The sequence below is a fragment of the Dromiciops gliroides genome, chromosome 2, assembly GCF_019393635.1.
Source record: "Dromiciops gliroides isolate mDroGli1 chromosome 2, mDroGli1.pri, whole genome shotgun sequence".
Taxonomy (NCBI): Eukaryota; Metazoa; Chordata; class Mammalia; order Microbiotheria; family Microbiotheriidae; genus Dromiciops; species Dromiciops gliroides.
In genome coordinates, this window is record NC_057862.1 from 403111810 (window position 1) to 403139765 (window position 27956).

At 35.3% G+C, this 27956-nt stretch overlaps 1 protein-coding gene across 3 annotated transcripts in view; it reads left to right on the forward strand.

Moving 5' to 3' along the window:
- Positions 1-27956, forward strand: part of TOX3 (TOX high mobility group box family member 3) — a 128518-nt gene that overhangs the window by 47406 nt on the left and 53156 nt on the right. The gene's annotated exons all lie outside the window — the stretch shown is intronic.

The following is a 27956-nucleotide window of genomic DNA, read 5'->3' on the forward strand; positions in this document are numbered from 1 at the left end:
ATTGAATCTGGTGTTGTGTATATAAATGAAAGTTTGCTTACTGGCAGCATATATAAGGAAAAGAAGGAACCGAAAATGGGTCCTAGCAAGTGACAGTTTTGATATGGTCTATGGCTTCCAGAAATGCTAATGGTCTTTGAGGGGAAAAGAAGCAGGACTTTTTAAACACCAGTCAATGACTAGGCAGTGCAATCCTTTTATGTTCCTGTTCCCTAATGTTTCTGTAATTGAATTCTAGTTGAAATCTAGTTCTTTAATGACTTGACTCAGAGTTGAAAGGGATCTTTAGAGGATATCTCACAGTTACTTGTCTACACAGTCTCCAAGCAAAAACTATCTATCCCCTAAGCAACCTAAGAAAATGTTTCTTTTCTATCCCACTCTGCTGTAGTTTCTATACATTGTTGATATCTAACAACTGTGCTGATTTTGATCAAAGATAAGTATTTTATCACATAAGCATATCAAATGTTGATCAATTTGTCATCACCTATAAGAGCCAAATAGCATTTTAGGAGTGCCTAGTGCTCTTTTGCCCTTCCTTCAAATGGAGTAGAAGTTTTGATGAGATTATCCAGTGTGTACTTCTAGAAAAAACTGAGGAAAAGTGCACTGACCATTATGTGAGCTAGTTATTAAAACAAAACAAAACTATTGTAGTCAAAGAATATGAGATGCTTGTGAATTGTGTGGTACTCTGGGGAAAAAAAAAGAAAGATAGAATGACAAAGCTTAATGCAATGGAAGAACCAGCAGCCATCTGGGGAAGAGCTTTGTGTTACCCATCCAGAAGGAAAGGAGTCAGTCACCATAAATCCCTTGAAAATACTGCTGCCATACCCAGTTTGAGAAACAGTACTTAATTATAATACCCCAAGGACAACCCTTGGGAAACCTTTCTTTTGAAACTGATTGAAATCCTAGCTTTACTGAAGAATAGCTATCAGTTCCATATAGTTATATATAGTTATATCAGTTCCATATATATATATATATATATATATATATATATATATATATATGGAGAGAGACAGGAAAGAGCACAGGTTTTATGCTAATATCCACGTAAAGGCTATTAATTCTTCTATATCTAGTCAGTCTGCTGTCCCCACCAAGAACTCTGAGAAATGAGTAGGTTGAAGGTGTTTACATGGAAAAACAGAATGTAGAAGGAAATATCAATATATAGACCTAGATCATATGACCTCTACAAGGGCATCCATAATTTTTAAATGTCTTTATTAAATACCTATTATGTGCACTAAGCTAAGCACCTTACAAATATTATCTCATCCTGTCCTCACCATGGGAGTTAAGTACTATTTTCTCCATTTTGCAGATGAGGAAACTGAAGCAGACAGGTTAAGTGACTTGTCCAGGGTCACACAACTAGTAAATGACCAAGGCCAGATTTGAGCTCAAGTCTTCCTGATCCCGTGTCCAGGGTTCTTTCCATTGTGTCAATTAACTTCCCAAAGTAGTCCAGAATTCTGTGATCAAAAATATTCAATTATAAAATCTTCCAGTTTCATCTTAAGATAATTTGTTTTTTTCCTTTCTTGACGGAGATGCAAAATGTGTGGTCAACATCTCTGAATGACAACACTTCAAATATCCGATCAGGAATAGAAGTGAACAGTTACTCCATTGCTTCTAGTGACTGCAGATGACAGTCTGATGGTTGTATTGAGACCAACTGTTGCTTGGCATGGTTAACTGCGAATCTCAGCCCAATTATGTACTACCAGAGCCATACAAGAAATGGTTCTGCATGACCTTCTCTCCCCTTATTATCTAATTTGTGGGTAGAGAGCTAGCTAATGTTGGTTTCTAAATATATTCTCTACTTAATCTCTTGCTACACATGTTTTTAATTATAAAAGAGGAGCATGCTTAAAGCCATGGTACATACTTTCAGGTCCCAAGTACTTCTGGGTCCAGGTGCTCATTGGTCTGTTATTCTCTAGACTCTTTTTTTTTTTTTTTAGTGAGGCAATTGGGGTTAAGTGACTTGCCCAGGGTCACACAGCTAGTAAGTGTTAAGTGTCTGAGGCCAGATTTGAACTCAGGTACTCCTGACTCCAGGGCCGGTGCTCTATCCACTGCGCCATCTAGCTGCCCCTATTCTCTAGACTCTTGAAGAAGGTATTGATTCAAAGGAGTCATATGTTATGAACTGGCATCCATATCAGGCTGTTTCCATTGATTTGCCACCAGCTTTAGAGAATGCACTTCTAGTTTAGGGTCTGATAGTCTTTATATTGAAAACTTGCAGCTAGGGAAACAGCTGTCAGATGACACAAATGGAAAGAATGGTGGCAATGGTGGAGTGTCCCTTGACACATATGAATTAATTTGGGCTTAGTAAATAATCAGTGAAGTATTTGTTTTTTGACTGTTCTAAGTCATCTTTCAGCCTTATCTTTTCTTACCCAAAGAATCTCCATACTATTCCTTAAGTAATTCCTTATTATTTAATAACCATATTTTTTGTTTGCTTGATTTTTAGTCATTTTCAGTCATACCTGACTGTGACTCCTTTTTGTTTTGTTTTTTGTCAAAAATACTTAAGTGGTTTGCCATTTCCTTCTCCAACTCATTTTCCAGATGAGGAAACTGAGGCAAACAGGGTTAAGTGACTTGCTTGAGGTCACATAGCTAATCAGTGTCTGAACTCAGATCTTCCTGACTTCACTATATCCACTGCATCACCTATCTGCCTCAATCATAGATTTAGAGAATCAAATGATTAGCATTGGAATGGATCTCTGAAGCCATCTAGACTAGGGCTTCTGGACCTTTTTCTTTTTGTTATCCTGGAACCCTTTGGCAGTCTGGTGAAGCCTATGAAACCCTTCTTGGAATCACATTTTTTAAATGCACAACATAAAACACATGGAATAAAAATTATATAGAAATGCAGTTGTCAAAATAGTGTTTAAAAAGCAAGTTAACAGGGGCAGCTAGGTGGCACAGTGGATAAAGCACTGGCCCTGGATTCAGGAAGACCTGAATTCTAATCCGGCCTCAGACACTTGACACTTAATAGCTGTGTGACCCTGGGCAAGTCACTTAACCCTCATTGCTCTGCAAAACCAACCAAACAAACAAAAATGACCCCAAAACCCCCCACCCCCAAAACAAAACAACAACAACAAAAAACAAACAAACAAGTTAACAGACCCAAGGTTAAGAATACCTGATTGGCTAATTCATCCTTAAACAATCTCCTCTGTATCATATCTGATAAGTGGTCATGTAGCCTTTGCTTAAAGACTTTTAGTGAGAGAGAACCTATGACCTTTTGAAACTGCCCATTCCACTTTTGGTTAGATTTAAATTTTAGTATATTTTTTCCTCATACCAATTCTAAATTTGCCCTTTTTTGCAACTTTTACCAATTTGTCCTAGTTCTATTCTCTAGGGCCAAGCCTCTTTCACATGGCAACCTTTAAATAGATACTTGAAGGTAACTATCATGTATCCCCATTCCCACTCCACTGACCAAATTGCTGACAAAACATCTCCAGCCAGTCATTTGAATCTCAGGAAGAACTTGAAGTATCATGCTCTACACTAATGCTTTCCATCTTATCAATTTCCTTGTTAAAATGTGGTCCCCAGAGCTGAACATAATTCAGTCTTTTTGATTATCCCCAGAAATCTTATTCAGATTATTCTTCTGCCTTACAACATAGAATGTAGCATTCTATGTAGAATCTGTAGAGAAAAGCCCAGTGCTGGACATGCTGGGAGGTTTGATTCATAGTTTCAATATATTCTCGCTGTGCAGTCCTGTAGTGTGATTCTTTAAAAAACTATAATTTGACGATTTTTAAGGTATCTGTACTTTACTTTTAGCCATTGAAATCTTTTCCCCATATTAATTTGTGATTTGGAGTTTCCATGGTATGTTTTATCACCAAGATCAAACCTGTGCAGATTTGAAGGAATAAAAAACAGGACTAAAAAACATCTTTTGCTGTTATTGTAGATTTAGGGCTGGAAGGGATCAATCCCCTCATTTTTTTTTTAAGATAAGAAAACAGGTTGGTTTTTTTTAAGATAAGAAGCAAGGTTGGTTGTACCTCAACCAAGACTAAACAGGTAGTAAATTGAAGAACTAAACTTTAAACCAAGTTCTTTGTCTCCATATCCAGTGAAATTTCCATTGTTCCACAGTGCTTCTCAATTTTAGTAGTGCTATGTTGAGCTGTGAAGCTACAGCTTCCATTTACCATCATGAGGTTAATCACCTAGATGAACCAAAGCAAATTAAACCAATCAAATTCTTTAGCAAAGTCCAACTTGAACATGGTCATAAAGCCCTTCCCTGAGTCTATTATTATTCTTGTACTCTTTCAGCACTGCCATCCCACTTTAAAAAAAAAAGAAAGCAAAGAAAAATGTACTTATTTACATATATCCAGAATTTATCTTTCTCAGGCTCTATTTTAGCTGGGAGCAAAATGGGTAGGACTCCATCTTTGTTCTTTCTAGCTACCAGCAAGCTTTACAATCCTTGCTAGTTTCTCTGATGGTTTTTGATGGCCTCAGGTGATTTTATGCAATCACCATGTTAATTACTGTCATGTAGGATTCATTGATTGCATCCAGAACTCTGACTCCAAAAGTGAAAAAGGTTCTTTTTCCCTCGTTTTCTGCTCTCCATGTTCTTTCTGCCTATTATGTGATAGTGAGTTATATTATAGTGGAAAGCATTGAAATTGTAGCTTAATAGAATACATCTTTGATTAATATGTTAATACGAACACAATTTGGAATGCATTCCATAAAGAAAAACAGAAAAGAAAGTCTTTCAAATAATTTGCAAGGAGTAGGTTGTGCATGTCCTTTGTAAGTAAATCCAGTCTGGGTTCACTGGAGCAGCTGTCTGAATAACTAAGATACTCTGGTGTGGAAGCACCTAATTCCCTTCTGTTGCCTTATGCCTTTCTAATTTTTCCCCTGTGATCATAGTTATAAAAACTAATTTCCAGGGGGTCTTGCGAATCATATTAGTAGCTTTGTGTTATAATAGCAATTTTATATTGCATTGGTATTCATTTTCACTAATACAGAATAATCAAATCAGCACCTCTATTATTATACTGTTGAAATAGAAAATAATGGGAATGTAATGCAAAACTGCTAATGTGATGAAACTCTCTTATTGTGTTAGGGTAAGAATGTTCTTCTTTCTTGTTCCAGCTCACTTGAAACAGTGATTGAGTAAGGAAATGGAAAGCATTTCTACATCTGTGATAAGGCACCTCATACATCCTTCATTTGAATACGTAATTGTCTTTTTATGGCCCAGGGGGTGTTTGCTCACACACTTGTATGCCTTCTCTCCAGCGCTTTCGTTTTACACTGGTGAGCATGATGCTACATGGACCATTTCAATACTGTGATTTCTTTTTTTAAATCATGAGTAACATTTGATGTCTCTCTGCCTCTAGAATAATTTGGTCATATTTTCTTTTATGTTCATCTAAACCTTCTTCATTAGATATATTACATATATATGTAATATGTATATGGGTGTATGTGTTTTACAGCATGTGAATAGAGCTTTTAGAGTGCATTGTTAGAAAGTACAACAAGCCCCCTGAAGGTTCAGATTTGACAGGGATGTTAGGAGGCAGGTCAAGTGACTGCCTAATGAAGATGAATGAAGAAAATTGCTGGTACTAGGATCACGTGGTGGGCACTCAGCCCAGGTTGTTGAAAGTGTGATGGAATCTCACAGCTTCATTTATCAGTGTCATATTTGGGCTAAAAGTGAGCAGTATTGTTCTCATTTCTCCCAGATGGATAGGTCAACTTTAATATTTATTGCTCTTGTAGAACATTTGTTTGATGTATTTCCATTAGCTAGGCAATAATAGAAAAGCAGTGGAGAGAAACATAAAACAGTTCCCTTCCTATTCAGTTGAAATACAGCATACACTAATGCATAACTATGGCTAGTAGTATCATTGATTTTTTTTCTCCCCTTTCTTTTTGTTTGATAGCATGATTATATATATATATATATATATATATATATATATATAAGAATACTATGAAAATAATGGGAAACCAGCTCATTTGTAATATGGAGTGAGCAGCTGTTGGGGTATGAATTTTGTTACTTCTTAATTTTCATGGTTCTGCAATATAATTGGTGGATTTCTCTGCTGAGAGGTATTAACTCCTTTGTTATATATGAAGATCCGAACATAATGCCAAATGCCAGAAATGGAAATTAAGTGGAATAGAACAGAGCATACTTAGTTTTCCATGACGAATTATTATAACTCTTAGATTATTTTTCCTATACTATAGCAAGCTGTTTTTCATTTCTGAATATAGATGACGATTTTGGTCATTTTTGTAGACATTAAAAGGACCTTGTTATTAAAGAGAGTAAGTTTTCTCACATGTTCCAAGTATATAAAAGGTAAGCTTCTAAGCAGAGAAATCCACCAATTATATTACAGAACCATGTAATGTAGTAGACCTGCAGAAACACCTAGTTGCCAGTTTATTAACAGATTTTCACATACTTTTCTATAATCTGAACATAAGTATATTATTTTATGCAGTAGAATAAACCTAGCTTTTTGTGAAGCAGGTGTTGTCTTAAGTGCAAAGCAAACATCCTAGCCATATGTTTCTATAATTTAAATTAATTTGGTACAGTCATACTGTTAATCTTTAGTGACTTGTTGATTGGCATTTTGCAGACATATTTCTGGAAGGCACCCAATACCATTTTCTGCAGCCTTTCTGGCAGTAGCAAAGAGCAACATTTCCACAAATTGGAATCTTGTACAGCACTGGGAAGTGAGCCAAGATTTAAATTAGACAATAACCTCTGCTCTGTATATAGCTTCTATTCTTCAGCTGTAGGCAGAGTGATTTGTTTAATACAGTCAGCCCTGTAGCATATAATAGACTGATATATGAGTCACTCCTTGGCAATGTGTGTTTCTTAAATTTATATAGATTGAACAACTGGTTGGTAATGTACTTAGTTACAGTTGTGCAAACAATAACTATTAGCAGAGCTGGAATAGGCCTGGAAAAACTGCATTTGGTTGGTATTTGTTGTTGAAGATTCAGAAATACTGTTGAATTTCAGAACAATCCCTCTTTTGAGGTTAAAAGGAAGGCTATTTTATAAATATAAGTGTGCTTCTTTAGAGAAGTGACCATAAAAGTTTTGTTATAGTTTGAAGCTTCTTGTTTTCTCTTTGTCTAAATATTGAATTTGAAAATGTAATTTTTGCCTCAAAAATTAAACTTAACATCAGTTTGCATTTGTGGCAGCATAATTTGAATGCAGTTTAAAAACATTGGCAACTCTTGAACAATTGTAACATTGTTATGCATGTGTCCATATGTTCAGGTTAGACTGTGATTTGCTATCGATAGGATTGAAAGAAATCTTTCTTGTACGACAAAGATCTTTTCTTAAGGGAAAAGCTTTGGCTCCAAGTTCAGTTCATGTTTATTTAAAAGATTAAAATCATTAGACCAAATCTCACTTTTTGTCCAAAAGAAAATTGATTTTGCTCACCATAAAAGTGGGGTCTGAAAGGGGATATTCAGGAATACGCAAATAGAGGAGAAGTAGAAATCTGTTTGAGCAGCTGAACAAAGCAATTCTGTTTTTAACCACTGAACATTTACTTAGCCATGGTGTGAAAATCTCTGAACAGAATTGTCACCTGTCTTTAGAAGAGTGCTTCTTTTTTTGTAGGCAAAGGGGATCATTTTAATCTGAAATATTTTAATGTAGTGTTACTTCTGCCCACTCTATCATTTACAAAATAATGTTCCCTGTAAATATTGAATAATACAAAGACTTCTTTCATAGAAGTTTATGATATAAACTGTATATACTGCATGTGTTGGATGGAAGCCAAACAGTAGTTAGTAGCAAATGATATGCCAATCAAAAATTATTATTGCAAGTATAACCTGGTATAATGCAGTATCTTATCTGGAAGTGTCAACTTGATATAAGCCGAGTCTTTGTCTTTTTAAAGTTAAAGCTCTTGTTTGCCCTAAGTTAATTCTTACTCCCAAAGGCTCAATTGAATTACATAAGCAATAAGCCAATTTTTGGTTACCATCTCAGTGATATTAATAACAGTATTTTATATGTTTAAGCTTATTTTATACATACACATATATTTTGTGTATATATGTATACATACACACATACATACATATATATTATACACATGCATATACACACTCCTTAGTTGGGGGAAAAGGTAGAATTTGTAGCTGTTTCAAAATATACATTCATAGTAAAGTGGACAATAAGACTTCCCTTTTTTGCCTGCTTCATTGATAATGGTATTAATATTCTTTTCAAAATGTTAGCACCAACATTTTAATGACAATTAATTGGACTCACAGTCTTCAAGCCACTACTATTATAATAAAGATGTGACATTCAAATAGTGTACTTCCTCTCCTCCAGTGACTTAACTTGGGTGATTTATAGTTGAATTGCTGGGAAATGTGAGAAATAAGCTGTTTTAAGGTTTTTAAGGTAAATGCCAGCTGAATATGAGAAGAGAAAGATCATTCATGATTTTCTATTATAGACCCCAGAAATGAGATGCATGAATGAATGATAAAGCATTTATTTGGCACTACTGGGGCAGCTAGGCAGTGCAGTGGATGGAGTACTGGGCTTTGAATCAGGAAGACTCATTTACATGAGTTTGAATCCCACCTCAGAAATTAGCTGTACGACCCTAAGCACATTGTATAACCCTGTTTGCTTCAGTTTCCTCATCTGTAAAATGAACTAGAGAAGTCAATGGCAAACTACTTCAGCATCTTTGCCAAGAGAACCCCAAATGGGGTCATGAAGAGTCAGACACAACTGAAATGACTCAACAACAACAAAACCTCTAGGTTAGGTACTGTCCTAAGTACTGTGGATACAAGTATCAGAAAATAAGACAGTCCCTGCCCTAGTAATCAAATGGTTCTTGTTTTCCAAGTGTTTTAATACTCTCAGAAATGTGAAGGAAAACACATAGATGGGGTCCATGTTGTTCAAAGAAGTAGCTTTTGAAGGAGAACAAACTAGGGAACAGTGACTAGCACTCTTAGAATAAGGGAGGATTTAGTTTTGAAAAGCACTTTCTGAACTGTTTACCTCATTGAGTAGAGTATTTCATAGGTTATGTTTTTTCACTTGGTTAGTAGTTGATTGCTGAAGGTATATATTATTTTTAACTTGAAGCTTTTAGATTTGGTGAGTTCAATGTACATTTCTTTTTCTTTTCTTTTTTTTTTTTGTGGGGCAATGAGGGTTAAGTGACTTGTCCAGGGTCACACAGCCAGTAAGTGTCAAATGTCTGAGGCTGGATTTGAACTCATGTCCTCCTGAACACAGGGCCAGTGCTTTATCCACTGTGTCACCTAGCTGCCCCTCAATGTACATTTCACCCTCCCCCCCCAATATGGGAATAACATCATCATCAAAAGAATTTATTAATCACTCATTGGTTTATGGTGCTGTTATAACAGAAAGTTATAAGGAGGATCAGTTATTTGATATCATTTATTGATTGCCTACTTGTGTGTAGAATACCATACATATTCACATTAGAGTTTACAAAGAGGAAACAAAAGAAATAGAAGACATTTCCCTCCTTATTAAGAACTTGAAGTTTAGGAAATAAACACAGACATTCAATAACTATTTGTTAATTGATGGAAAGATTAGAATGTTTTATAAGAAACACAACCAGATGCAAACTAAATTCAGTTTGGGAGCTCGAAAAATTTAAAAAAATCAGGTAAGGAATGGAGTTAGAGATTTATTTTTTTGAGGAGATAAGTTGAGGAGGGCTTTTTTTCGCCTTAGGAAGGTAGGGTATAGATTGGTAGGAAGGAGACAGAAATCATTCAAGAATTGTACATGCCAAATCAGGGATCTGGGTGAATAAGTTATATTTAGGTAATGGCAAGCAGTTTTCTTGGCCATATTGAAGAGTTCTTGGGCCTGGGGGGAGGGGGGTTATGATAATGGAAACATTGTAAAGTTATGGTCAAAGTAGAGGATGCCATTTTGAAGACTTGGCAGAGTAACTCTGATCTCCTAGAAGATTGAAAACTAAAAATAAAACATATGGGATTATATATATATATATATATATATATATATACACACACACACACACACACACACAAAGGGCCTGTGGGCACATGGAAAACTAAAAACAGTGGAAATGCATCTGAGGTATTTATAAGTAATATGACATTTGCCCTTTTGATAGTGAATGGAGAGTCTTGGTAGTTGCATGTTTGGGTGAAAATTACCCACCTGTATTCTAGTTATTTGGGAGGGTCTTTGCAGAGAAGGTAGAATTTTAACAGTTGAAAAGTGGTAGTTTGGATAGGAAGGGGTGTAAAAATGGCAGTATTGTGTAGTTGGAAAAATGCTGGATTTGGAGACTTGGGGTCTGGGTTGGAATGTAAGGTCTACCACTCATTATCTGAGGAAGTCACTTAGTCTCTCTAGTCCTCAGTTCTCTTGTCTGAAAAATGAGAACACCAAAGGAACTAGATGAGGGGTTTTAAACCTGAGCTCCATGAACTTTAAAAATATTTTGATACCCATATGCCATATTTCATTATAATTGATTTATTTTGTAATCCTCTGTCTTTTATTTTATGCATTTAGAAACATTACTTGAGAAGGGATCCATAGGTTTTACCAGGCAGACAGAGAAATCCATGGCAGAGAAAATCTAAACAACCCCTTGACCCAGATACTCTTTAAGATCCTTTTCAGGCTCTAAATCTGTGCCTTCAGACAAGGCCCAACTTGAGGGAATGCTCTGAGGTGGGAGCAGGATGAAGATATAAAAGGGGTGAGACTTGAATAAATTTATTTGTAAGGTGCAATAGAGCTGACCAATGGAAATAGTCAAAGATAAATACAAGAACATTATAGTTTGTCAAATGTTTGTATTGGATTCCCTTTCTCATGGATAACCATCCACAGACATTCATAGATACTGCCTTTTCATCCTCCTGTGGTTTGTTTACAAATGATTTTTTTTTTGGTGAATTTCAATATCCGGAGAGTTTAGCATTATAGATTTCATTATGTGATTCTCTTTCATTGGTGAACTGAACCAGAATGAAATCCCCTGACTTTTTTGTCCATTGGCACAATGCCAAAAACAGAAAATAAAAGAAAACAACCTACCGACTTTGGTAGTTGTTGATACAAAGGATTTAATCTTTTTTTGGTCATTCACAAAGTTGATATTTTTCATTTCAATACCTTGTTTTTTAATTTCTATTACAGTTTTCCCTCTTTAGGTTACTCCATTAAAGTTACTATGGAGTACTGTTGCAGAAGTTCTAGTTTTTCTTTCCCTTTTATAAAGTCTACTTGTTTAACAGAACATTTCAAAATCTGTCAGAGCACTTTCTTAAACAAGCAAGCATTCTTCATAAGGTGTGAGTAATGACTAAGCAAAAGGAAACACTGTATTGTTCAGTTGTTCTAAGTTGAATCTGAGTACCATGTAAGTATCTGTTTGTATTTCACTTTTTTTTTTTAGTGAGGCAATTGGGGTTAAATGACTTGCCCAGGGTCACACAGCTAGTAAGTGTTAAGTGTCTGAGGCCGGATTTGAACTCAGGTACTCCTGACTCTAGGGCCGGTGCTCTATCCACTGCGCCATCTAGCTGCCCCTGTATCTCACTTTTAAGACCAACAGGGCCAGGATAAAACACCCATTTTCCCACTCTTAGAAGTACTCTCTGGATATTGGAATTTTAGAACTGAAATTAGGAGTGAACATTTATCAAATATGTTATTTGGTCAATATTGTGAAGCTCATAAAATAATAACTAAATTGTAAGTTGAAAGGCTAAAGGTAGAAAAAAAATGCAGCTTTTCATTGTCTTGTGAGTAAGAAAGTAGAAATCTTTGCTCGATTTTTGGTCATTTAAGCCTTAAATGATAAGGATAGTTTTTGAATAGTTCAATAAAGTCAAGGATCAACTCAGTGTGTTGTCATTAAAGTTATCAGGGAGAAGAAAAGAAGAGGTAACTTAATTTATTTTTACCTTCCCTGTAGGTATGTTTGTATTTAAAGAAATTTTATAATGGATTTGAAAGTTATGATTTACTAAAAATAGAAATTAAGGTGTTATTCTTGATCATACTAAATGATTCACATCATTAGTCACTTAGCCTCTCAATAATTTCAGAAGTTCTCTGAGACCAAATTGTAGAGAATATACCTCCTTTAGTAGAAAGTGTTTTCTCATTTGAGAGACACCAATACAAAAAAATTGCATCCCAGTCCCTATACCTATGATTCTTAATTAAAAATAATCATTAGTTTATTTACATAACATGATTTACCCAATTCCAACTACACACAGTTTTTCAGGAACTCAGGTAAAAAAGAAGCACAACCACAGCCCACATTTAGAATATTGCATTAGTGTTTGTACTGTATAAGGAGATCAGCAGAGATGTCCTGACTTGATTACTTATAAAAACAGGAGAGTTTACCCTGATTGCCCCCTTTGAGGGAAAGGTGAGGAAGTCTTTAAACTCCATTTGCACAAATCTCTCTATTCCCATGGGTATATTCCATCAAGAAGTGAAGAACCTTTCACAACAATGACACAGAGAGATTTCCTGATTTACGTATGAGATTAGGGTAGAAATCTTCCCAAACACTATTAGTGTTTCCTCCATAGTTTTGCAACAATCCATATCTGGTCTCTCTTCACTGCTCATAATTTTCATCTAAAATTTTGAACACTTGAGAAACAGTTATCATCCCTCCTCTTAAATCCTTCTCCACATTGACCTCTCTGCCTCTCATATTTTCCCTAGTTAAAATGTTACTGCTAAAAGAGCCCTCTTATCTCCCTGAATTGACTCTATCATTTATGTTTTTAGTCAGTTATTTAAACTTTGCCTACTCATGCAGATTTAAGCATTGTTTAGGTTATTTATTTGAGTTCTTTTGCTTTTACCCCATCATTCTGCTCTTAATATTTTAAATTATTCAGTTAAAAATAACAGTATAAGGGGCAGCTAGGTAGTGCAGTGGATAAAGCACCGGCCCTGGATTCAGCAGGACCTGAGTTCAAATCTGGCCTCAGAGACTTGACACTTACTAGCTGTGTGACTCTGGGCAAGTCACTTAACCCTTATTGCCCTGAAAAAAAAATAATAACAGTATAGGTATTTGTACAGTATTTGTTTCAATCATTTGGAATACTTTAAAAGATCTATTTGAACCTCACAATATAGAGGCAGTGACATGGAGTAGACAGAAGGCTTCATTTGGAGCCATGAAGATCTGGTTCCCACTTCTGATATTTAGTGGCTTATGTGGCCTGAGCAAGTCTTGATGAACTTCAAGCCACTCTCTAAGACACTTTTTAAGGTCAGGTTGTAAAGTGTGTTGGAAGAAGGAATCCCCACACCAGAGTTCTTCATCTGGATATTTGAAACACAACCAGATTAAACTTTGCTTGCTTATTTTTATAATCAACTTTGCACATTGATATATAGGAAATGGACTAAAGGGCTTGTACTATGGTTTCATCCTTTTGTCAAATTTGAAGAGCTGATTTGTAGATTGCAGTAAGCTTTTCATTTATTCGAACTCTGACTTACCCCATATTTCTAATCAATACTTTCTACATTGTGATTTCTATGGGTATGTAGTGGTAGTGGGGTGTTGCAGAAGGACTTAGAGTAACCTGTGTTGAAACTCCTTGTCCTTGACATTTTTTTTTTAATTTACAAATTTTGAAGATTTCAAACTTTGTTCTTAGTATTCTATTTCTTGGCCCTTATAGGAATACGAAGTAGTAAGAACCATGATTCCTTTTTTAAAAAATTGCATTTGGGGGGAATGTACATTTTCCTGCATGTTTCTTTTTCAAACTATGTAGGAACATACATTCAAGTGAATTAATCAGGAGATTACACAGAAAAGAAGCATGGTCAGTAAGGCTTAATAATTTTCAAATGTACAAAAGTGGATATTATCTATTGATTAATAATAAAGCATACAAGGTCTTAGATTAAATTGTTGGGCTTTAGTATGATAAATTTCATTTTATCTATTTTGTCAGAATCAAGAACAATCTACTTTATGCTAGTAGGTACCCCTTATATGTTTTCAGATGTTATAGATTTTCAGAGAGGGATGGTTATCCCATTGCAATAACATTAAAAAGGACTGGAATATAATGTTGTTTGCAAGGAGTGATTCTAAATCTCATTCAAATTATTGGAGCCTGGGCAGCTAGGTGGCGCAGTGGATATAGCACTGGCCCTGGGTTCAGGAGGACCTGCGTTCAAATCTGACCTCAGACACTTTACACACTTACTAGCTGTGTGACCCCGGGCAAGTCACTTAATACCAATTGCCTCACACACACACACAAAAGAACCAAAAACCAAAACCAAATGAAAACAAAAACAAATTATTGGAGCCAATTAGGATGCTAAGAATTAATTTTAACTATAATATATTCTAAAGTTATTAGACTTTTAAAAGCTAGCATTAAAATATTATGAAAAAAAGGAAATGGTCATGACTGCTTAATTCTAGCACACATGTTTTGGTGATCAAGATGATCTGACTTGACTTTTTCATTTTCTTCTTCATTTAATTCTTCCTAATTTAAAGCTCCATATGTGTGATTTTCCTTTTCTGGAATCTATAAATCATAAAATTAACTTAAATTGTGTTCCTTATAAAACTTAAGATTCTATAGCCATGCCAAAGTGAGAAAGTGGATCCCTCTCTTGCTACTGTATTATTCACTGAGTGCTGCTCACTATTTAACAATGCCATTAATGAAAAAAGGACAGTCTTCTGTTCCACCTGGCTCATCTGTGGCCATGGTTGAGGTAAAGTGGTGGTAATTTGTCTCTTTGTTTAAATTGTTGCCAAGTTGCCCACGTGACTAGATCTTATCTCTAGAGATGACAGCAGCATTGGTCAAATCATCTTTGCCTGCTTCATGCTGCTATCTATTCAAAGCCTGCTATCCTTTAGGATATGGCTATAATTTTATAATTAAGATGAAATTATATATATATATATATATACACATATATATATTTATGTGCATATGTATACATACATACACACATATCTCCATATATTAAGGAACAACACCGTATTACCCAGGGTACAGTACCGAATTTGCCTATAACAGATGGATCAATCAGTATGTAGAGTCTTTATTACCTTTTCTTTAAGAATTGAACCTTTCCTTAACCTCTCCAGTTCTAATTGTGCTATCCTTGTTTTCTGAGCTTCCTTAGGATTTATATTCTATACCATTCAGTTTAGCATTTAATCATGTTGTATTTTGTATTGTTTTCTCATTTAGTGAGCATTAGTTTTGCTTTTTCAACCATCTTCAGTTTTCAGTCTCTTCTAGTTCCTTTTCTCCTCTAACTTCTTCTAAGCCTATTCTTCCTTTGTCTCATCCCTCCCCACTCTCCCCCCCACCCCCACCTAGGTTACTTCATTCACTCTCATGGCTTCAATTATTATCCTTATGTGAATGATTCCCAAATTGGTATCTGTATTCCTGACACTGGCCCCCTCCCCTAGGCCTGAATTTCCAGTTCGCCGTTCAAACACATATGAAATTAAATTCATTATCTTCACTCACAAAAGCTGCCTGTCCTCTGTTTTTATTGATGATACCACTTATTCTTCCAAGTACCCTGGCCCCTAGATCTTGGAGGCAATTTTGACTATTCTTTTTCCCTTACTCAGACTTCCAATTATTTGCCAGATCTTGTTAATTTCATTTCTAGATTACTTGCATCTATCCCTTCCTTTCCATTTAAACTCTATCACTTTAGGTGAAGACTACTATTCCTTTTCGCCAGACCTATTTTCAGTGGCCTTCTAACTTGTCTCCTTTCTCCCCTTGCCCTTGCCTCTAACTTCTCTATCATAGCCAATGTTGTCTTTATATCACTTCCTTCTTGACAATCCTGCTCCAAATCACAGGAGCTCAGATTTTGGAAGGATCTTAGATATCTCCTACAAAGTTATCTCAGTGGTACCCCACAGCATTCAGGATAAAGTATAAACTCTTTAGTGAGGCATTTAGGGAAACCACAATTTGGCTTCAGCCTACCTTTTCAGACCTATTTCTTACCACTCTCTATGCTCCACTCAGCATCCTATTGAAGTTGTTAGGTTTTCCTTGCTTATTCGTGCAGAGTTGAAAGAAACCTTAAAGGGCATCTAGCTCAACCTTCTAATTTTACAGATGATGAAACTGAGAGGCTCAGAGAAGTTAAGTGACTTAGAAAATTCAAACAGGTAATAACAAAGCTTGGATTATGTCAGTTTAAGTTTGTTAAAACTTAAAATGTTACTTAAATATGACACTGTTTTCATTCTGCCATGATGATTGTGCCTTGCCCTTCCAGCTACACTTGAATTTTTTTACACAATCTCCCATCTTTAGAATATACTCTCCTACCTCTACTCCATAGGTCATATCAAAATAGCCTTATCTTTACTCATCTGACAGTATTATAGGATTTATACATAAGAGTAATATACATATTAATATATATCTGTGTATGTGTGTCTTTTACCCCCCATTCTTCTTTCTCTCTCCTCTCTCTCTTGTTCTTTATCACTCTTTCTTCTCCCCTCCCCCAATCCATCCATCCACCCATCACAAATCTATCATACTTGACAAAGTCTCCCATGAAATTTTGTATAGACAAGTTGAAGAGATGTGGATTACATGATAATATAGTTAGGTGGATTCATAACTAGACCTAAGTAGTAATTAGTGTATAGATGTAAAAATGTAAGAGCATCTTTAAAAAGGGGGGAGGTTCAAATTTGTCCTTGGTGCTGCAGTATTTATTTATAACAATGATTTGGAAGAAGGGAAGATTATCAAATTTTCAGAAAACACAGCTGAAAGGGAGAGCTAAAATGTTGGTTCATAGAATCAGAATTCAGAACTATCTTTACAGGTTAAAAATATGGGCCAATTCTAATATTATGAAATTTAATAGGAATAAATGCAAAGACCTACACTTGGGTCTAAAAAGTCAACAACATGAATACAGGATGAGGAAAGAGTTTGTTGAAAGCAATTAATGTAGATAAAAGCTAGGGCTTTTGTCAGACTGAAAACATTATGAGTTGACACTGTGATATAACAGTCAAAAAACATTATTAGAAATATAGCAAGATGGTTGAGGTAGGGGTTATGTATAATATTCACAGCTCCTCTCTTATTCCCTCCAAGCAGCTGGATGTATGCCAAACAAACTAAAAAGGCCCAACAACAACAAAAGAACAAAATAAATATTTCAAGGGGTGGAGGTGGAAGTGGAAAGACTGAAGAAATTAGCATGCAATAAATAGCTCCTAGTCACAGCGAATAAATACCATAGATTAAGAGAATATCAGGATGAAATTCTAGAAGATGAGGAATTTTTTTTACAACTGCAATTAGAACCCCAAACAAGAGAATAGAATGGTCATAAAAATTCCAACACTGGTGATAAGCAGTGAAATTAAAGCTCTTAATTAGAAACTCTAAAGGAGAATATATGGTTTAGAACAGAATTGGAAAACATTACCAGAGCACAGATAGCCTGAAAAGTAACAAAGAATAAGAATTCAGAAATTCAGTGTTAAAACAAGAAATATTAGGACAAAGTCAAAAGACGTTAAAATGGAAAGAACATATCAGGTATCTAAAAAAGAACCTCTGGAAAACAAGGTTCAGATCACCCAAGAATCATTGACATTAGAAAAACACAATGAAATTAAAGATTTAAATGCTGTATTTCAGGAAATTATGAAAAAAAATGCCTGGAAATATTTGAACCAGAGGGCAAAGTACAGATTGATAGACTCTAAGGATTAAGTCATTCAGAACTTTGCTTGCCAAACTTCATAATTACTGTATGAGGTCAAATAGAAAATATGTAAGTACTCACAGAAAGAGATAGACAATGTAAAGAATTCTAGTTAGAATTTGTAGGACTACTCATCAGCAGTAGGAACATAACATGAGAATATGAGAGATATGAGAAATGGTTTACTCTTAGGAATACCTTATCTTCCAAATAAAAGCATAATCCTCTATATAAAGGGACCTTTCCTACCCTAGAATTGTTGGCTTCCAAGGTCTTCTTTGAAAAACAAAATGGGACAATATCTTTCAAATATATCAGACAAGAAACTTTTAAAAGTTTCTTATTATTTAGCACTTTAGGGTTTTCAGAGAGCTTTATAGACAACTCATCTAATTCATATCAGTACTTGTGAGGTAGGTGTTATTTCCCCATTTTTTTACATGGAAAACCAAGTTTAGAGTGGTTAATTCCCTTCACATCTGAGTCACAAAGTTAATAAGTTTCTAAGTTTTTGAATCCAGCATTCTATCCTCTACCACATAGCTGTCAATTTATTTAGAAAAAGGAAAATAAGTTTCAATAGTTGGAAAGAGCTCAGTGATGATTCAGTGCTTACACACCAAAAGGAGACAGTAGTATTTCCCCTCCAGAGTCCCATCTTGTTTAAGGGTCATTCTGGGAACAAACACAGGCAGTCTCTGGACTTGAATTTTCAAAAACAAATACCCTAGGGAAAAGAAAAAAGAAAAGGGACTTGGTATTTCTTGTGATTTGGGTGTCACAAGTGAAGGGCACTCAAATATAAAAGGTGGAGGAGAAGGAATTGAATGAATTTGACCACTATCTGAGCCTGACAAGGGAAAGTTAGAAAAAGAGTAGAGTATGGAGTACAATGAAAAAATAGGAAACTGCTCAGAGAGAGGGAAGAAGCATAGCTGAGCCAGATGGAGGAGTTGGGAATGACATTACAGTAAATGAGCCACAGGTGATACAGTGCTGATTGCTACCTCACCCCTCCTCAACCCTAATGGCATGGTATGTGTGTCAGGTGAGATTTAGGCATTTGAATCCTGGAAGGGAACAGTAAGGAAAGAGACTGAGATCAAATTGTTTCAAGTAATACAAATTATAAACAGCTAGTGTCAATATATATTTTAAGAAAATATATTTTATGGGATTTAATGAAAAGAAAATCAATTAACAGTTGTTTTGAATGTACACAGGATAAATATATCCATAAAACAGTGACAGAATGAATTAACAAAAGTTCAATATTTTTCTGCATATTAGAAATACATTAAGACAAATATTCAAACCAAGGAAAGTTATAATTCCTTTGTACTCTGGTATGGTCATATCCTTCCTGTGTTCAGTTTTAAATACTCCTTTCTTTGAAAGGACAAATTGGGTTGCTCATAGACAACAATAATGACCATAATGATGACAGGATTGGGCACCAATTTTTTTTCAGAAAGCATTTATTAACCATCTACTCTGTGTTAAGCATTGTGATTAGTGCTAAGAATCTAAAGACAAAAGTGAAACCAGTCCCAACCCTCAAGAAATTTATGTTTTATTGTGGGGATATAAGCAGAACACAGATAATTAAATACAAAATACATACAAAATGATTTCAGAAGTGGAAGGTATTAGCAACTGGGGGATCAGAGGAGACCTGATAAAGGAGATGACACAAGCTGAGACTGGGAGGAACCTAGGAGTTCTAGGAATTCTAGAAGGTGGAAGTGAGGAAAAGTGCCCAACATTGGGCGATCTTAACAGGGACTAGAAAGTAGGGCAATTTTACTGAATTGCAGCATGCATGAAAGGGATTAACATGTAATGAACTTGGAAAAAGAAGTCTGGGGCTGGATTGTGAAAGACTTTAAATGCCAAACATAAGAGTTTGTATTTGATGCTACAAGCAATAAGAAACCACTGGAATTTTTTGCACATGAGAGTGACATAGTCAGATCGGTGCTTTAGGAATAACATTTGAACAGCTGTGTAGAGTTTGGATGAAAGTGAGGAGAAATGAAGCAGGAAGGCCAGTTAGTATGCTAGTACAATAATCCTAGGGAGCTGTGATACAGACCTGAACCTGGATTCAGAATGGAGAAAAGGGGAAGAATGTGAGAGTTATAACAGTAAGCCTTGGCAGCTGATTGATAATGTGAAGCAGGGGAAGAGTTAATGAAGAATCTGAATTGATCATTAGGAGAATGTTGGTGTTATCAACAGAAATAGAGAAGTTAGGAAGAGGAGAGTATTTTGAGAAAAAAAAAAGATGATGAGTTCTGTTGTGTGTTTGTTAAATTTAAATTACATCTGGAATCTCCAGTTGGAAATGTCCAATACATACTTGGTAAAAAGGACTGGAACTCAGGAAATGGGCTGGGTATATTGATTTGGAAGTCATCTGCAAAGAGATGACAATTGAACTCATGGATGCTGGTGAGATCACCAGAAGAAACAGTGTACAAGAGAAAAGAGCCTAGGGTACCACCCTAGGATATACCCCTAGATTGTGAGAGGAACATAGATGAAGATCCAGTTAAAAGAACTATATAGGATCAGCCAGACACATAGCAGGGAGAACAATGAGAGAGCATTGTCATGAGAATCCAGGGAGTTTCCCAGGAGGACGCATAACCAACTGTGTCAAATACAAGAGTGTCTGTGTGATAGGAAAATATATTGAAGGAAATGGGCGGGCTTAACTGGAAAGAGAAAAGTTTTGTTTGTTTGTTTTTTGGTTTAGAAAGAACATATTGATTGTCTTCAAGTATCTGAAGGACTATCTTACAGAATATGGATTACATTTGTTTTATTTGGTTTCATTGTGCATTGTTTTTAAAAAACCAAACAAAGAATGGGCATTTTCAGCTTCTTGTAAGGAAGCCTTGGGTAATGTAAGGGCCAAATTTAGTAAGGGAAGAGTTAATTGGGTGGCTCGCCATAGTGTTGGGATAAGAAAAGAAACAGCTTCTTTCTAAAACAAAACACGTGTATTAATGGGAACAAGTTCACAACACAAGTGAGGTTAATATAAAAGAGCTAAGAACAATGTATAAATATCTGGGGTAAAAAAGGCCTCAAGTACCCCAAACCTGCCTCAAGCCCAGCCAGCTCCAAAGAGCTAACTTTGCCTCAAAAAACACAAACTCACCAACACCCAAACTCTGTAGCTCTAAGGAGAATTAGCTTGCAGTCTCTTCTGTTCTTTGTCTGAAGGTCAAATACCAACAGCTCCTTTCACTGTCTACCTTCCTTCTCTGTTCCTCTCAGAAAACTCTCCTCAGAAAAAACTCCCTAACTGCCTTTCCTCTAACTGCCTCTAACTGACTCCCCCACCAGAAGGGGCAGTTCTTAGCCATGATGAGTCTCCAATTGGCTCAGCACACCCACATGGGCTTTTCCCATTATAATCTGGCCAGACTCATGTGGGTGTGGGGAAGCTATTAGAGAGGACTTAGTTACTTAGTTTCAATAAATGTTCCCTGTGGTCAGAGTTCCTCTTGTTTGTTCAATTATCTCCCCAAGTACACACCCATCTTCTCTTAGACTTTTCAAGCTTACATTGTTTTTCAGTCTGACCATAATGAAACAAAGATAGGGCTATGAAAACCCTAAATCACAATTCCTTACAGTAACAACCAGCTGTCCAAAAGTTGGAGTAGAGCTTGAATGATCACTTGTTAGGGATGTTATTCCTTCCCAGGTATGAATTGTATTAGATGACATGTGAGGTCCCTTTCAACCCTAAAATTCAGTGACAATATGAAATATTTTCCTTCCTCTGGTGCCATCTTAACTCATGTGGGACCTCTTCTGAGAAGACTAACCTGATTCCCTCCAAAGGAGAACCATTCTCTCTCCTTGAATTGATCACACCACTCTCTTCATCTTTTTTTTATTCATTTAAGAGTATTTTAACTTTGATAATAGCCATTTTGTATCTGTTATTCCCCTTAGTAGATTATAAACTCCCTTAGAGAAGGAACTGTCATCTTACATCTTTGGATCCCCAACATGGAGTACAAGGAGTTTGCACTTAGGAAGTGGTTAATACATGTTTACTCAATTGAAAAAAAAAAAGATGGCTATCTTCCTGTGATAATATGAATAACCTATTTTTTTGTGTGTGTGTAGTTTATATATTCAGTACTAAGAGTATGCCCTATGCTTTGGTGATTGATTTTTCCTCCTGTTTAAAAAAAATGGAAAAAAAAAACCCACACAGAAAACTATGCTATTCATAGGGCCCTTACTCAAAATCTTTGAGTTATTGAATTAGGTAGGATCATAAAGAATATTAACCCAAAGGTAGAAGGTAATACAGAAGGTAGTCTTGTAAAATATTAATATGAGGATTTTATATTTAATGCGAGTCCTGTATTGTAAGTTGTACTAAAGTGAAACTGAAGGTTATGGCTTCCCTGAGGTTTTTGTATCACAATAGCCATAGACTTAGAGCTTTTCCTCACTTGCTTCTGTTATCTGTGATCATGTTCTCCCCAATGGGAGTTGGAATTGTACTGTTTTTTAAATGAGGTGAGTTCATAAGGGTATTTCACCTGTTCCCTCCTCTCCTCCTCCTCTTAGTTTCCTTGCCTTCTTTCAAGGCTAATTCCAAATCCTGCCTTCCACTGAAACCTTTCCAAGTTCCTCTCAGCTGCTGAAATTTCCTTTCATTTATTATGACAGTGAACAAACATTTACTGAGTGCTTACTAGGTGCCAGGCACTGTGTCATACTCTCTCCATATCTTTTATGTGAGTTACTTTCATGTTTCTCTCCCATATTGGAATGTTAGCTCTCTGAGGGCAGGGACTGTAGTTTTTGCCCCTCCCCTTCTCTATTCTCTCTCTCTTCCTCTCTCCTTTCCTCTCACTTTTTCTTCTCTTTCTTCCTTCCTTCTCTCCTCTCCTCTCCTCTCTTTCCTTTCTTCTTTCCTTTCCTTCTTCCTTCCCCAAACCTTAGCATGGTCCCTGACACATAGTGAGCATTTAATAAATGTTTGTTAACTGACTCTTCTATTTCTAGTTGTCTCCATAGGGAGAAAAACATGAAAACTTGGACTTAACAGAATATAGGCTATTCTCCTGTTGCCTCTTGATTTTTGTTTCTATTTTCTGCATGGAGAAATTTTGATATAGTAAGAACCTCCTCTTTTGATGCTTCATTTTTTTCAGTTTTGCATTAGAAACTTGCTTTTAGCCTTATATCCTTTAAATCTTATTATAGTCATTTAAGCATGAAAAGGAAAGGGCATGGCAAGAAAATGAACCTTTTCAGGGAATTGGTATAATAGAGTCCACTTAATTTTTAGCTAGAGAACAATATTTGGACCATAATACATGAAGCACAGTGGCCTCTGTCCATCATGCTAGATAGACATTCCTCATGGAATCTTTTCCTTTCCCCAAGGGTCCTAGTATAAAGGGTCAATTTTTCATATCAATCTTTTGGGGGGGGGCAGGGCAATGAGGGTTAAGTGACTTGCCCAGGGTCACATAGCTAGTAATTGTCAAGTGTCTAAGGCCAAATTTGAGCTCAAGTCCTCCTGAATCCAGGGCCAGTGCTTTATCTACTGTGCCACCTAGCAGCCCCCTTTCATATCAATCTTGATGGGAAGGCAGATATAATTCTACAAAAATGTATGCATACAACTAACAGTTTTTACTCTAATTAAAATAGATATAGAGAATTTTGTCAGAAACCTACAATTTACAATGTGATTATTTTTCCCCAGCTGGTATGTATTCACCCCCGTTCTACTCCCCCTAGAAATCAGGAGAAAAACTTCCCCTTCCCCGAGGAACCAAATAGATATTAATTTTCTCTGAAACAATTTGTTTTGGTAATATACTTACTTTGCACAACAGCAGTTTTAAACAATGCAGTATCACTTTAGTATAAAATCATGTGACTTGAATTTTCTTTGGCTTTTAATAAGCATCATTTCTTCAAAAATGGAGAGCATGTGATCTGACTGATTTCAACAGAATTAATGTACTTTAAGATAATATTCATATACTATAGCTTAACATGCCCTGAGTAATATTCCATTATGATTATTATAATATTTTTACAGCTTCACTATCTCACTTTCTGTAGGTTTTGAATTTAAAATTACATAATTTGTCCTTATGAAGTTGTCACATTAATGGGATGGAACTTAGTTTTTGCTGAATGGAATAAAATTTGATATAAAATTCTAAGAAGACCTGCTTATAGACCAATTATAGTTTAATCACATCTTCCAAAAATTCCTGTAAGAAAATTTCAAGGTAATTTAAAATATGGATATATACAACGATTCCCTGATATCCTAAGAATAAAATTCTAGTGTTACTCTAGAACTGGTTAATGTCATTATTATTTTATATAAATTATAAAACAAATTTGAACTATAGTCCCAGTTAACATTAGCATCTTAATAGAACTGAATATAATATTTTAAAATAAAGCCTACATTTTCACATTTTTAAGGGACTATACTTTATGGGCATGTATAATATGCCATTAAAGTTATAGTCAAACAAATGAAAATATAAGGCCTTTGAGGTAACCATTTAAAATGAATATTAAATTGTATGGGTTTAGGTTATAGATTCTGGAGCAATTGACTTGAAATAATATAGTATCAACATTTAATAAGTAATGATATTTAAGTCTCCTGTGAATCCTTTACTGGTAAAGGATCTAGGATAAATAAACAAACATTATTGGTAAAATACAGGGAACAAATGAAAGCTATAATATTACCCATCTGGTCAAAAGTTGTCCCTATGGAATTTAAGCAATAATAAAGTCTCAGAAAAATGTATGTAATCAAGGTATTTTTTAGTATGAGCAAAAATTCTTTATGGTTTTCTCCTTGACATGTTTATATAGTCAGAGCAGTTCCCAGTTACATATTTCTCATAAAATTTGAATCAAGTCATTTAAGTGTTTAATTTTTGCCATAGTGTTGGCAAAATGATGCCAGCACAGTGCCTCAGGGTTGAAAAATGATGGATGTAACTTGATAGGCATTATGACACACAGCAGAAATGCCACCCTCTTAGGTTTAAATAATAATCTTTACACTGAATACTTTTGTCACTGGGCTTAGGTCATGAGGGCATTTAGCATTTGGTCTTTTGAAGTTAATATTCAAGAGGGAACAAAATCTACTGTTTCTGGGAAAATTTCAGGTTTTTTGTGTTTTTAAAGAAGGTCCCAATGAAAAATTTTTATATCAGAATATTTATAGGATATAATTTAAAAATTCAATGGTTTTATACCAACCAGTATCAGTCAGTAGGCATTTGTTAAATCCTTATTATGTGAATGTCCCTGTGATGTTGGAGTTAAAAAGCCAAAAAAAAAATTTAAACAATCCTTGCTCTCAAGGAGCTTACACTCTGAAGCGGGTAGGAAGATATACATATATAAGTGTATACATATGTTTTTAAATGAAATAACTTTGTGGGGGTGGGAAGGGGAGTAGGGGAGGAGCAGATGGCTCACTAGAATCTGGGAAGGATCAGTAAAGGCTTTTTAAAATAGAAGGTGATGCTTATATGAATTTCCTGAGTGTAGTAAATATAAACAAAAACACACATAAAATGAACTGTGAGGATAATCCTGTTTGAATTGGAAAGAAGTAATAATCCAGCAATATTTATCTTTAGCAATTGTACCTAAAATAATCTTCACAAGATATTGAATGCATGCATGGTTGGATTGTTTTTTTTTTATAGCAATGCAGTATTGTTTTGTTTTACATTTCTAAAGTCAAATACAAGTTGGGAAAACATTGATTCAGTTATTAGTCTCCTTTGCCTAGGCTTCCTACCAAATACTTGCAAATTAGAAAGATTGATTGAAATAAGAGTGTCTGTGCTGGATGATTTTTTCTTTTGGTTAATACAATTTAGTTGCTATGAAAATAAACTTTAACTTGTTGAACTTTCTACATTTATAAATGTTTTCACTTTAAAAATATTGGATGTGTTTACTTATACAATTTCTCTTTTTTCTATTTGAAACATCATATACTGAAGTAATGAAGCTGTAAGAAAAAAAAATTAAATAAGATCAATTTACTAGAGTGTATGAATTGAGATTTGAGTCACAGAATCAGAAACCTTATAAGTTTGATTTCAGAGGAAAGTATCTAGCATTTTGAAATGAATTAATTGCACCTCTTTTCCCTAACGGAAAGGTAATCTCATCTGTGTGTGTTACTCCCAGGAGGGGATATTGTTGCCCTTAATAAATACCTCTTCATCCTGTGTGATCCTCGTCCATGTCTTTTCAGAAAACTTCCATAGAGGTTCTATACATTGTGCTATAGTGAGACCTTGCTCTGCATATTTTAATGGTAGTTCATGGATACTAGTTCACTATTTAGGTGTCTGTCTGATGTCTATTTTTTAAAAAAATTGTTATAATTTCTATTGATACTATTTCTTTTTTACACCACAGTTATTTCTGAATAACCTAAATGTCAACCATGGAACCTTCCTTTGTAAAGGGGGAAAAAAACCCTTAAACACAAAACAATTAAGCAAAACCATTTGACAAAGTGACTAAGGTCAATAGTATAAGTAACTTTCCTTACCCATTGTCTGTCTTTCCAAAGGTGAAATGCAGGTATATTTTTATATATTCAGTTAATTTTCCAAGTCTGATTGATTATACCTTAACCACACCTCTGTTGCCATCTCCTTCCCCCATTCCACCCCCCCCCCCCACTTACATGGTCACCACCTTAGTTCAAGTCTTCCTCACCTCTTGGCTGCCTTAGTATATATGGTCTTCCACTGCATTTCTGTCCTCTTCAATCCTGCTTTCACACAGCTACCAAAGTGACATGCCTAAAGGTAGAGAATTGTGAGGTAGGAGAACATTTCAGGCAATTGAAGCAGCCTTTGAAAAGGCACAGAGATGGGAGATGGGATGTCATGTTTAAGAGCAAGAACAATTTGGCTGAACCATACAATGAGCAAAGAAGAATATGTTTAAAACCCTGAAATCAGATTTTGAAATGCCAGTGAAAGACTTAGTATTTGATAATAGAGCTTATAGGGAGTCACCAGAGCACCTAAGCAGGAGAGTGCCGTGATCTAGTAGAGTGCGTGGTGAATAGTAGGCATTCAATAAATGTTTGCTTGCTTGCTTGGTCTCTTGTCTTTTTTCCAGGGTCAAGATTTTGCAATTATTTACCTGTTAAGTCATATATAGTTTTTCTGGTTCTGTTTACTTCGCACTAAATCACTTCATACAAATCTTTCAACACTTCTTAATTCTTAATTCACAGTTTCTTATAACATAATAATACTGACTGGCTCATAATCTTATGTAATTGTTTTAATACCATATATACCATATATACCTCAGATGTTGGACTTTTTCAGAGATGATAGGATCATACATTTAAAGCAAGAAAGAACTTTTGAGCCCAATCTTCTAAAGAAACAGATATCCTCCTTAATAGCTGTCTTGTTTTTTCTTTTTCTTTTCAAAATAGTGTCTGGTACAAAAGAGGTGAATAAATGCTTACTGATAGCTTTATTGATTATGTCTGAGATTACCATATATTTTATATCCTTTGTAATTATTTTGAATCAGGTTTCTTTATTATTTCTCCTGAGTTTTCTTGTTGCTATATGAAAATACTGCTGATTTTTGTGGTTTTATTTTGGATTCTATTATTTACTAAAGATGTCTCAATCATCTCAATTTCTTTTCTGATTCTCTAGGGTTTTCTATAAATGAATCTTTAAAAAATTATTAAGTGCTTACCATGTTCCAAGCAATATGCTAAATACTGGGGATTTAAAATAAAGGATCAAGATAGTATCTGCTCTCAAGGAGCTTACATCCTAATGGGGAGAGATTCAGAAAGAGAAGGGTAGGACAGCTAGTTGGTATTGTGAGATTCAAAATTGGATATACGGAGCATTAGTCTCCCCCTTTAAACTTTCCCATATATCTATATATCTATCTCCCAGGCTAA